General features: G+C 36.6%; 1 non-coding gene across 1 annotated transcript; it reads right to left on the reverse strand.

Annotated features, from left to right (window-relative positions):
* Positions 1–6857: 6857 nt before the first annotated feature.
* On the reverse strand, positions 6858–6964 carry LOC128283197 (small nucleolar RNA R71). The gene has a single exon (XR_008273539.1). It is a non-coding gene; the product is annotated as a small nucleolar RNA R71 (small nucleolar RNA).
* Positions 6965–13988: the final 7024 nt, after the last annotated feature.

The raw sequence follows: 13988 nt of genomic DNA on the forward strand, positions 1-13988 counted from the left end.
ATATGACCATTTAAATTCCTTGTCATATTCGGCCATAAGCTAGCACAATGAGGTTTTGATAAATTGAATTTGTTTGAATTAGCTCAAGAGCTAAGAGGGCCACAATTGGACAAGGGAAGGAAAAGTAATCGAATAGCCGTAAAAGCCGTTCGACAACATCCGAGGTAAGTCCTCAAGAAGTGACCTTACTTGAATTATGTGGAATGAAATATGGATGTATCGATTATTGATTTATGTGTATGAGTATTCGAATGATACCGGGCTAAGTCCCGGCGATTATGTTAGTGATTATAATTGTGTTTGAGCCTTAGTAACGAAAATAAATATGTATGTCCAATGATTATTGATGTATGAGTGCATGAGAAATTGAATGATATCCGGCTAAGCCCCAAGACAATTATGCTGGAAATTATAACCGGGTTAAGACCAAGGCAATTGTGCTAGTGGCTACATCCGGCTAAGACTCAAGGCATTCGTGCGAAGTCATTCTATCCGGCTAAGACCAAGGCATTTGTGCAAATCGTGATATCCGGGTTAAGTCCCGTAGGCCTTGGTGCGGGTTACCATAACCGGGCTATGTCCCAAGGCGATTGATCGAGTAGCGACATCCGGTTAAACTCAAGGTATGTGATTTGAAAATTATAAGCTTGCTGGAAAATTTCAGCTAATGCACTTGTGAAATTTCCCAATGACAAGGTAAGGGCGGTGTGTGCTTTGCGCTAGGAGTAAGAGCGTGAATATCCGCTCCTATGATGGAACGAGTTATCGGCCTTAATGAAGCCGTTATTTGTGTATGAACATAAGAGTTGGGATGGTGAAGTAAGTATGATTATGTGAATGTGCATTAATGAAATGATGCATTTAACTATGTGAATGTATTGCTGTAATTAGAGTTGATTATATTCCTTGAGACTTACTAAGCATAAAAATGCTTACTCACCGCTTTGGCTCTCGGTTTTCTAGATTTCGCCGATAGCAATCGGATTCGGGATCGTTGAAGTCAAGTCATCCACACTATCAAGCCCCCATTTTGGTATAAATTCTTGGTTGAACTTGAAATGGCATGTATAGGACTACCCTTGTTGGTTTAAATATGTTATGATGTATATGTGTACAGCCATGCGAAAATGGCTCGTAATAGTGAAGTATCAACTTAAACTATTTGCGGTTTGTATATATATATATGGTGTCATGATGTGACTATGAATTGAAATGGGAATGTTGGTCACATGATCAGCCATTGGCATGGTTAAAATGATCATATGTGGACCTATGTAAGGCAAGACTAGTTGGTTCATGGAGACTACAAAATAGGTAAGACCTACCTCAAAACAGATGCTGCCAGCTGCAGTAACGTGAATGTGAAAAATCACCAAAATTTGTAGGAATGGTATTAAATAGTGAATCAGCTATGTAAATGAACATTGATGAGTCTATTTTCATGTGGAAGAAACGAAATGGTCATAGGAGTTACATGTTAAGAGATATTAAAGCTATTGTGAGACAGGGCCAGAACGGTTTCTGGGTTCCCTGTCGCAACTTTAAAAATTTACTATAAATTATCCAGAAAGAATTAGGAGACATACCTTATATTTAAAAATTCCATTTTGAGTCTAGTTTCATTAGAAACAAACGACACCAGCATTAAAGCTCTGTACAGAGAGATATTCAAGTTATACCGCGCAAAGGTCAGAGCAGTCGATCCCTGTAACATGGGTGACTTTAACTAATAAACTGTACCAATTGGCCCGACCAAAAATTCTAGAAATAAATCCATGGATGGATATATGAGTCTAAATTCAGGGAAAATTTACGAAACCAGTTTCCGAGTTTTGAAACTCGAGATATGATTTTTAAGGCGACAGTGACGCAGTTTTTCCAGCCTGACTAGAAATGTCCAATGGATGGGCAAAACAAGTGAACTTGGCTTGCTAACCCCTCGTATCCGACACCGGCGATGGTCTCGGGTTCGGGGTGTTACAATTATTCTTATGTTTTGGGGTGGGATATGATATGATGGAGGAATTGCTTTATGGCAGTTTTATTACAACTATGGCGGCTAGATCGCAAGATTCTTGTCTGGCAACTCAGCTGCATGTTTATGAATGACATATTGCCACATATTGATGTGATTGGATGGATGGACTCCTGTAGTCCTAATTGGTGTGATTGGTTGGGATGGAGATGGTGTGTAAAGGATGGGGTATGATATGATATGATATGATAATATGATAAAAAATATGATTAGATAAGATACGATATATGATATGCTCTATTATGAAATCTGTTATGCCATGACACAGTTTGATATTTGTATATACTTACCAAGTTTCGTGGGCCAAATCACACACTGGGCATTAAGCTCATGTGTTTTTTGTTTTGTTTTAGGTGAACTTTAGACTTAGGATTGGACGGCAACACTGGAGCTCGATTTTCATGCTTTTGGGTTTAGTATGTTACGAACTTTGATTTTTATTGACTTTTTCGGGGACATTGTAATTTTGTTTGGGACATTAGAATTTATTTTGGTAAATTTTTTGGTAAATTTTTTGGTTTTAATTGGCATTTAAAACAAGAAAACTAACAATAATATTTAATAAGCTCAATTTGCTATAATGTGTCCGTTGCCAAATTTTGTCAAAAAATCGTTAGAATGTTTTATCACGCAAATGACTTAAGTAAAATGGATTCATTTTAGTAAAACTATTAAACATGGTTTTCCTCAAAGTACTTATGAGTTATCAAGAATTGATGCATTTTTGAAGAGTTATTCAAATTGGTTTTCTTTATGCTAAAAGTGGGTTTTCATCAAAATTAAGCGTTAATGTTTTCACGTACGATGTAACCCCCACAATTCGATTGAAAAATCTAGGCTGGGTTTGGAGTGTTACATTTTGTTTCCATTCTAGAAAGTTATCCCCATTCAATTTATTCGTAGTAAGAATGCTAATAAGAGGAGTAAGAGACATATTTGAATTGAAAAACAATAAAGATTCACTAATTACTATCTTTGTATTAAGCAAATATTTTTGTTTCAGCAACATATCAAGAATGCAATATAATCCATGTGTGTTGTATTAAAACCTTGAAAAACATTTTTCTGTTGCTACGATGATTCTCACACCCATCAATCATGTGAAAATTGCCAGACTATGAATGTTTGGACTGGAAATACTGGAGGAAATAAATATATGATTGAATAATGGTGTCCACAAGCATACGATTCAAATTATAATGTAGAAGAATGTTACAGTGAAACATTCCAAAAAGTATTCCAAGGATCGTACCCCAGGGAGGTTGAATTAAACTTAAATCAATTTTCTACACTAGCAAGGCTAAATAGTAGTAATTTAAAATTATATTATGAAAAACCAAAATTAGAATTGATTAACCAAATTAACATAATTTATCTAAAGTGAAAACAACCAATTAACAATCAAAATTAATTCTAATAAAAAAGCTGGAGATTAACTCACTTCAGTGCTCCTAATTAACTTCAGAACTCGGGTTTTATCGAGTTAGCTATTAATTAACTAGTTATTAACTCTAAGCTTCTAACTAATTAACTAATCAACTAATACACTCTTACCGCTTGGCCTCACTTTTTTGACTGGGATATATTATGATTTACTCGGTAAACTTATCCCTCGATCTCATTTATCCTAATTTTCTTCCTAGGATCATCATATCTTAAGGTTTAATCGTATATAATTTAAACCAACTAACTCAGAATTAAACCCTAATTCATCTGTTAACTAGTCACACATTCGTTCATTAATCTCCCTAAGGAAATTAGCTACTCATGGATCTAAATGCAATAATCCCTAAACTCATATTTAACATACAAAAGAGTAAATTAAATAAAAGAATGTAATAAGAAAATAAATTCGTTTCGATGTCGATTTGTGCACAAAAGTAGGATTTCCTTTAATAATTTCGAAGATAACTCTAATTGTGATTGCAAACCAAAAATAAATAAAGAAAAGCTATTAAATTGAAAGCTTGAATAAAAATAGAATCCAAGTTAAACAAGAACACAAACTGTTTAAAGGACTAAATTGAAAGAGAATAAAAACAACAATAAAAATCTAAAACTAACTAAGTGGCTCACTTGGCCAACCTTCCTAAAATGAGGCTAAACATGCCTATTTATAGAATTTATGTTCTGACCTAATTAGGGTTGTTTAACAACCCAAAAATATGATTTCATTTCATTGTTTGGATTAAAATACCCATAATTAAAATTCCTAATTGTCGTCGGTGTCATGACACCACATGATCGGTGTCACAACACTGTCTTTTGAATGGGAATAATCTGGCTTCGAAGTCTGATATTGCGACACCACTCTTCGGTGTTGCAACACAGTAATTTTCCTTTGTCTTCTAATCCTGAAAATAGTGTCCACGCTAAATAGAATTGTTAAATCATCCCTAGTCCCGTAGTGGCCCATTAGGACATGACATTACTCAAATGATTATTTTGCATAAATTAAACTTAAGAAAATAAAAATAAAAAATAAAAAATAAAATAAAAACGTATAAAAACACTAGAAAACAAGCTCGTTAGTATGCCGAAAATGCCTTAATTTGCCACAATTCAAACCCTCCCACACTTAAGTCATTGTTTTTCCAAAAGCAACAAAATAAAACACACACAAAACACAAGAAAATAAAGCAATTAACAATGCTCGAGCATGCTACACACAATGATTAGTTCGAAACTATGTACATGATAAATGCCAAATTATATATAGTTTTACCCCAAATACTTAGCATATTTATGGATGTTTACTACTAGATTTGTGGATTTTGGTGCTCTTAATCCGGTTATTTCATGTTTTGTACTCAGGAGAGCACCAAGAGTCAAAAGGAGCCAAAAATGAGCTAAAAAGGGACAAAACAGACCAAATCGAGAAGATCACATGACCTAAGCCTTGCCACACGGGCTGTTCACATGCCCGTGTCTTTCGAGGGTGTCGACCAAGGTTTTCACGATTCACATTGCCGTGTGTAATTTAACGGATCGAACACGGCCTGGCAAACACGTCACACGGTCATGGCACAAGGGCGTGTCCCTTTTTCAAGGAGTTGCATTTTATACAGAAAAGGATACTTAGGGAGGAAGAAAGCCAATCCAAAGTATATATAAACACCCTAAGTATGACTTAGAGGGGGGCCTCTTCTAGAACTTTTCTGGAATACAGAACCACACGCCAGGAATTACTTGAAGGAAGCCAGACGATCCATCCCAAAAGCCGGAGCTACTCCAAGACTGAAGATCTCTCTTAGAATTCCTTCAGAGATTTTGGAGTTTTCTTTATGTTTTGTTATTTTCATACTTTTGAGATGTACTCTTATCTTATTATGAACTAAACCCCTTAGATACTTAAGGGGGTTGAAACCTATGATGGATCTTGTTATTATTATCTGAACTGTATGATAAATACTTGATTTGTTATTAATTACGTGTTCTTAATGCTTGAGTTAATATTCCGGGTATTAATTCATGATTTGATGTGCTTATGCAGAGGAGCAAAAGTCCCTATCTAAGAGTAGATTTGGCATAATTAAGCAGAGTTGATCGAACGCCTAGAAATAGGGTTACGAGATTTTTCCGGATTAGGGTGAAACCTAATATGGGAGTCTATAGAGTGATTTACTGCTTCCCTAGGGGTTTTATTAAGAAAGAAATTTTGATTAATTCAACTGAGGGTTAGACGTTATTAGTCTCGAAAGGGATAATAACATAGGTTAGGGAGTTTCACGGATCAAGTCAAGTGAATAAATCGTCTGGTTCAGAGTCAGATAACAATTGAAATCTAGGTGGATTCCTCCTTGAGTGTCGTCTTTATCAAATTAATTTTCTTCAAGTCTTTTTCCAACTTTTCTCTTTACTTTAGTTTAATTAGTTAATTAGTTTAGTTAATTAGTTTAATAAACAACCCCTCTTTATTTCTAGGTTAGATAATAAAAAGATAGTTATTACTAGTACTTTTGGTTCCCTTGGGTACGATATCCCGGTCTTGCCATTACTATACCATTGTTTGATAGGTGCGCTTGCCTTTTCGTCGTGATAATAGTTAGTCTAGGTTTGATCTTCATTATAAATATTTATTACTTGTTACGAATCACGCAATCAAGTTTTTGGCACCGTTGCTGGGGAACTGAAATATTAGAAACGCTAAATTTTTATTACTTTAGCCATTTATTTTTTCTTGCAATTTTATTTTATTTTATTATTTATTAATTTACTTTTTCTCTCTCTTGGCAGGTTTTTATAGTTTATGACTAGAAGAAACTCGCTGGGACTATTACTTTTTGACGAAGAAATTGGGCGTACAATTCGCAAAAATCAAAGAGAAATAAGGCGCAACTTAAGATACACAGAGAACGAGCAAGAAGACAATACTCAACCTCCAACTGACGAGATGGCTGAAAACCAAGGCAATCAGCTACCTCCTGCAATTGCGGCTAATGAAAATCCTGTTCCACGTACTATGTATGTTTATGCTAAACCTTCTTTAACAGGAACTGAATCTAGCATAGTTAGACATGTTGTAGCTGCAAATACTTTTGAACTAAAATCTAACACTATTCAGATGATACAACAATTCGTTCAGTTTGATGGTTTGCAAGATGAAGATCCCAACGCTCACTTAGCAAATTTTCTGGAATTTTGTGATACATTTAAAATCAATGGCGTTTCTGATGATGCCATACGTCTTTGGTTGTTTCCCTTTTCACTGAGAAACAAAGCTAAACAGTGGTTGAACTTGTTACCAGGAGGGTCTATCACTACTTGGGAACAAATGACCGAGAAATTTTTACTAAAATATTTTTCGCTGGCTAAAACGGCTAAATTACGTAATGATATTTCTTCTTTTGTGCAGATGGATTTAGAAACACTTTATGATACATGGGAGAGATATAAGGACTTACTGAGAAGGTGCCCTCACCATGGGTTTTCGCTTTGGTTTCAAGTACCAACATTCCACAATGGTCTGAATCTCTTGACTCGGTAAATGGTTGACGCAGCTGCTGGCGGAACCATCAATAATAAAACCCCAGAAAATGCCTATGAATTTATAGAGGAGATGTCACTGAATAACTATCAGTGGCAAGTTATGAGGACAAAGTCAATGAAAACAGCCAGCGTTTATAACATCAATTCGGTCACCATGCTCTTTAATCAGGTAGAACTTCTCAATAAAAAGATTGGCGATTTACTTGGTTCTACGCAGGTACATCTAGTAATGAGGTGTGACTCAAGTTGTGGAAGTGTGCATATAGAATACCAATCTTTCAATCCTACAACCGAAAAAGAACAAGTCAACTATATGGGTAACAATAACTTCCATTTCAAAATAACCCATACAGTAATACTTATAATGCAGGTTGGAGGAACCACCCAAATTTCTCCTAGGATGGTCAAGGGAATCAAAAGCCACAAAATCCTCAAGGTTTTCAACAACCACCTTATCAACAAGAAAAGAAACCAAACCTTTGAAGAGATGCTTTCTAAATTCATCTCGGTGTCAGAAACTCATTTCCTAAATACCGAGACAGCACTTAAGAATCAACAAGCATCAATCTAAGGACTCGAAACTCAGATAGCCAGCTATCCAAACTAATCTCCGAATGACCACAGGGTAGCTTACCAAGTAATACTGAACCTAATCTGAGGGAACACCTCAATGCAATTAGTACTCAAGATAAGAAGGATTCATTGCACTTGAGCCAGAATTACATCAAGACAACGCGATGAACAAAGGTCGAGAAGAGGTAAACGATGATGATCCTAAACAGGTAAGTACGAATTATGAACCTCGTGTGCCATATCCTAAAGCGATGACGAAAGACAGAACAAAAGAACAATTCGGTAAGTTTGTCAAACTCTTAAAGAAATTACATATTAACTTACCCTTTATTGAAGTTCTTTCACAGATGCCCAACTCAGCAAAATTCTTAAAGGAACTTCTGACCAATAAAAGAAAATTAGATGCCACATCGCATGTGGAACTCAATGCAGTCTGCTCATCTATTCTGAAGTATAAGCTACCTAAAAAATTGAAAGATCCAGGGAGTTTTACAATTCCATGCTTAATTGGTAGTTTATTTGTGAATAATGTTTTAGCTGATCAAGGGGCAAGTGTAAATGTTATTCTGTATAAAATGTTTAAACGACTAGGTCTCGGTAAACCCAAACAGACTAGGATGAGATACAATTGGCTAACAAAATAGTTAGATTTCCTAAGTGTATTATTGAAGATGTTCTCGTTAAAATTGATAAATTTATTTACCTAGTAGACTTTTTCGTCTTAGATATGGATAAGGATCACGAGGTACCTTTAATTTTAGGACGACCCTTTTTAGCGACTGCCAGAACCATTATTAATGTAGGCATAGGAGAGCTAACACTTCATGCAGGTGACGACGCAGTAACTCTCCAAGCACGTGACTCAGTCAAAACCTCTAAAACTCAAGATAATGCTATAAAACTTGTCAATGATAAACCTAATATTCAATCGTCCTTGCAAGAACCTTCTCGAACCAAGACAACGGAGACAGTGCACTATTATCATGTAGAGAACAAAGACACCATGAGGAACGACTTCAAATAGAGGAGCTAGATGAATGACGAGCACATAAACCGAGAACACACGATAAACCAAAATTATGCCCGAATGAGTTCGATACCTCCCTAAATTTACTTAAGGTTAGAGATAAAGTCTTACTAGATGCCGCGAACCCTCACATTGTTAATACCAACATGAATGGAAAAACCCCTCTTACGATACTTAGTATGTTCCCATTCGGTACGGTTGAGGTAAGTCACCCCAAGTTCGGCACTTTTAAGGTAAACAATACCCTTCTAAAATCTTATTTTGTCAAGGCTTATAACAGGAACGAGGAGTACGAATTCCTCGAACCCCTCTGACCACCCACTAGAGAGGTAAGTCAAGCTTAGACTATAAATAAGCGCTTCTCAGGAGGCAACCCGAGCACTAACATATTTTGATTTCTTGTTTCTAGCACTTTAAATAATTAAATTTATCTTTGAATTGCAAAGTTTTTCAGAACACACGGCTAGGCACACGGGTGTGGCTAAAGCCATGGCAAAACAGAGGAAGAGACACGGCCGTGCGATACGGCCCTGTGAAAGTAGGACATGATTTCTCCAAAACACGGGATGCAATAAATCCCCACGGCCGTGCGAAATGGCCGTGGATGAACTTCATAGGTGACCACGGGCGTGGGAATGAAAAACACGAGCGTGCCAGGGGCAAGGCTCAATTTTGTTTCTTCGACATGGCTGTGAGACACGGCCGTGCCTTGAAGTAGTGGACAACAATACACGGGCGTGGTACCCTAACACACGGGCGTGGGAGAACTGAAAAAAGCTAGGCACGGCCATGCGACATGGCCGTGTGCCACACACGCCCAAGACACACGGGCGTGGGATAGTACCGGGCACGACCTAAATCGCAAAATTCGAAAAACACGGGCTCACCCTCAAAGTATACGGGCGTGACCCTAGGTAATGTAACCCTCCCCTATATAAGCAAACCAGTATTCATCTTCTTCCTCCTTTCAAAACCCTAGTTAAAATCTACCCTTCCCCACTCCCTAATCCCTATTCCGGCCACCATTCCCCAGATTCTCACTTCCCCAACCCCCAAACCACCCTCAAATCCACTCCCCCTGCATCAATCCTCACTTTCCCCTCTCTTTCCCCTCAATTTTTTCTGCACACGGCTGTACACTCACGCCCTACGCCCGTGCTCGCCAACAACACGCCCGTGCCCCACTTTATAGCAGTTTTGGTTCCCTTTCTCAACCTTGTTTTTCCAATTTGTGTTACTACCTTAGTATTCAATATGCCTTACAAAGATATTGCAACTGTTACCAATTTGTTCTGAATAAGTTAAGAATTTGCTTTAGTATTTTTCTATATTTAAATTGTTTAAGCTTCTAAATAGCATTTACTAGTTCTAGGATTCTTACTTAACCGATGATGCATTGTTGATCTCAGTATATGTTTATGAATAATCATATAAAATTTTCACCTCTCCCTTGATATCGGTAAATGTTAACACATCTTGAACCAACTACATCAATGTTTATACATTTTCAGGACCATTATGTCATCATCGAGAGGCAAGAAGGCCGCGATCCCATCCTCAAAGAGACGTAGGGGACCAGGTTCTTCCTCGGTACGTGCTACAGCCGAAGTCCGGCACCCATTCCTTGAGTTTTTGTAAGCTTCGTAGGAGGAGCTATTTCAGATACTACGCGCGCGACCCATCACTACAGGTCGCTGCATTGACTGGGATGCCGTAGAGCAAGTCCAGCTAGCTGATGCCATCCGTGCCCTCCTGTCCACAGACCCATGGGAACGGTTCTTCACTATTACTGAGCCCACTTATTTAGAGCTAACTTTAGAATTATGCTCTACTTTTCATTTACAGGTGGTGATGACGAACAATGATGACCTAGACACCATTCACTTCCGATTAGGCAGTCTAGTTCGCGCGATGAGTGTCCTAGAGTTTGGAGTCGTTCTGGGACTTTACACTGATGAGTTTATGGAGGAGAAGGACATGAATGCACTACCACGCAATATCAACATTTCTCCCTTTTTGTGCTGGAAGGCTTTGGCACTACTCTCTTCCACCTATAACCCCAGCCGCTCGAAGGCCTTAGCTCTTCCCCCTTCCCTACGATATCTCCATGCCACATTGGTACACACCTTGACCGAAAGGAGAGAGAGCACCGACGTTGTCAACACCTATGACCCCTACTATTTATGGTGCATGGCGAATGCACACGTGACTGACTTGGCATACTTCATCGCCTTCGCCATTCACCATCAGACCGAGCGGCATCGGAAGGGAGTAATCTCTATCGGCCCCTACATGACATGCCTTGCCAGACACTTCGGGCTCCTCTGTAATAGCCCAAAATTGGGTCTAGTTGGAACAGAGGTTTCGGGACCACAAAATATGAGATATAAATAATTATTTTATGATTATTTTGAGGTCTATGATATGATTGCATGATTGTGTGAAAATTTCGTGAAGAAATTCTATGCATAAAGTGCTTAATTCGAAGTTAGGGACTAAATTGAATAAGTTGCAAAACTTGCATTCTAGAAGTTTCTAGTATGAAATTGATTTGAAATATTAATTAGGAGGTCTTAAATAGAAATTTGACCAATTTCTAAGTTATGGACAAAATTGGACATGGATGGAATTTTTGGAAAGTTTAGTAGTAAGGGTATTTTGGTCATTTAGGGTAAAATGAATTAAAATACAAAATTAAAAGCCAATTTTGCTCATCTTCTTCACCATGGACGTGTATACCAAGGGAGACTCCATGGATAGGGTTTTCAATCTTCCCAAGCTCAATTGTAAGTCCGTTCTAACCCCGTTTTTCAAGTTCTTTACGTTTTTGGAGTCCCGGTAACTTGATTTAGCTTATGCTAGCAATAATTCAACCTAGGGTTCATATTTGGAAAAATACCCATAGGTAAAATTTGTGTATTCTGGTGTTTTATGATACAATATGAGGTTTTAAGTTAGACAACTTGTGCTACTCGGTTTTAAGTGAAAACGAGCAAAAGGACTTAATCGGTAAAAATACCTAATAGTCATAAGTATATGTTAGAGTGAGAATTTGATGTTGCCATAGAAGGGAAAAGTGATCATCATGTCATAAAACATAAGAATAAGGGATGAAGTTTAATTCCCGAGCCTAGGGACAAAATGTAACTATGCAAAAGTTTAGGGGCAAAATTGTAATTTTTCCAAAGTTTGAGTTAAGGACTGTTTTGAATAGTACATTAATTAAATAAGTAAAATATGATGTTTAAGATCCCGGAAAACGAGATTTGAACCTAGAATGAGAGAAAAATTGAAAATTGGGAAAGTTGGTAAAATGGCCGTTTTAATATCAAGGTAAGTTCATATGTATAATAAGCATTAATTTATGCATGTTTCAATGTAAAATTGATATATTTACTATGATCTCCGAGGTGTTGAAAGTATGTAAGTTGGTATGATAATAATACAACAATAATGCTGTAATTTATATTTGAAAGTTAAATTTAGTGAATTAATTGAATTATGTTAAATTAAAAGTCCAATTTCGAAAAAGGACTAAATCGCGTAAAAAGTAAAAGTTGTGTTTTAATACCTAAAGGTGTTAAATTGCCTTGTATCTTAAATTGGGGGTCTTTAAAGTGAAATTTAGCCATTGAAAGTGTGATGGCCGGCCATGGGAGACAAAATAGTTGAAAAGTCAAAATTATACAAAATAGTTTTATTATTAACAAATAAAAAAAAGAGAAAAAGCTATCATTTTTCTCTTCCCCTTCACCAAAATATGCAGCAAAGAAAGGGTTTTGAAGCTGGAAAATTTCAGCAACATATTTCCCTTGCTTGTAAGTGATTTTAATGTCTTTGCTTGATGATTTTTGTATTTTTGGAACCCCTAAAGCATAAGCTTTCATAAGAGGGGATTATTTTGCAAAATGATGAAGAGTCTAGGGTTTTACCATGAGAGTAAATGTGTTGTTTTCTGTGTTTTTATGGAAGATTATGAGTCCTAGTTGTCTAATAAACAACTTTTGTGAAAGAAATTGCATGAAAATACCTTAAAAAGGGCTAAATTGCTAAGTTGTAAAATGAGTTGTAAATGTGTAAAATAGTTGAAATTATGAGTTGCTATAGTTATGAAAATGGTTCATCTAGAATCAAGGAGTAAATAAATGTGATAAAAATTAATTTACGAGCATTGGGGCAAAAGTGCAAATATGCAAAAGTTTAGGGGTCAAAATAAAAATTTGTAAAAATATGATTTTTAGACCCATATGAATATTGTGACTGATTGGTAGGCTAAATGTGATGTTATAGATGATAAAAATTGAGACTTGAACCTAGAACGGAAAGAAATCGATTTATGGACGAGTATGTCCTTTTCACCTTTATGGTATCGAAGTAAGTTCGTATGTAAACAATACCATGCTATACATGTATTTAAATGTTATCATTACATGAATTGTACATATATTAAGGTGTATGTGATTAATAGAACTATGATAAGACAAAGCCTTAATAGACGAGGAAAAATCCCGTTTGAACCTTAGGAATAGAATAGGATACGAGTGACATGTCACTAGGAATTATGAGTCTAGATGACTAGCTCGAGAGTGAGCATTGGAATGTCATGAGATATGAGGTAGCTTTAGCTACAATTGAGGCACTTATGTGCAAAGGCTTTTCCGAGTATCCAATTAGTATTCCAAGTGTTCCACGGGCAATCCAAGGAAAGAGTTGATGATGGTCCCAATGAGGTAAGTCATTGGTGAGTATGCACTCGAGTTATGTTACGAGTTGTGCAAGTATGTATACTAATCCTATAAGAATGCCTTGATATGTGATGATCTATGATGCATAATATGTGTTCTTACCATGATGGATAAAATGGTGTTGTATTAATATTATGAACAATGACCATGAATGAGTAACTTAGCCTTGACAGATTTGACTTGCTGTAGTAGTGTAACTTTGAAAATACACTAAAAATAGTGGAAAATGAGTTAGAGGCAGAATAAAATATGGTATTAAAGCTTAATGAGTCTATTTTCACATGAAAGAAATAGAGGAAGAAAAAGAATTCTATATTGTGTGATATTTAAATTCTTGTGAAACAGGGTTTGAATGAATTTGAGATCCCCTATTTTGATTTTATAAGTTCACCGTAAATTGTAAAAACATTATTAAGAGTCATACCTTACCTGAATAGATTCCTTATTGAGTCTATTTTTTAGGGAAACAAACGGCATGGTCATTGGAATTCTGTACATGGAGAAATTCGATTCGTAGTGCACAGGGGTCAAAGTAGTCATACCCTGAAATAGGGGAAACTTTAACTAATAATGTAACACCCCGTACCCGAGACCGTTGCCGGAGTCGGACACGAGGGGT

This window comes from Gossypium arboreum, chromosome 10 (genome assembly GCF_025698485.1).
Source record: "Gossypium arboreum isolate Shixiya-1 chromosome 10, ASM2569848v2, whole genome shotgun sequence".
NCBI classification, from domain to species: Eukaryota; Viridiplantae; Streptophyta; class Magnoliopsida; order Malvales; family Malvaceae; genus Gossypium; species Gossypium arboreum.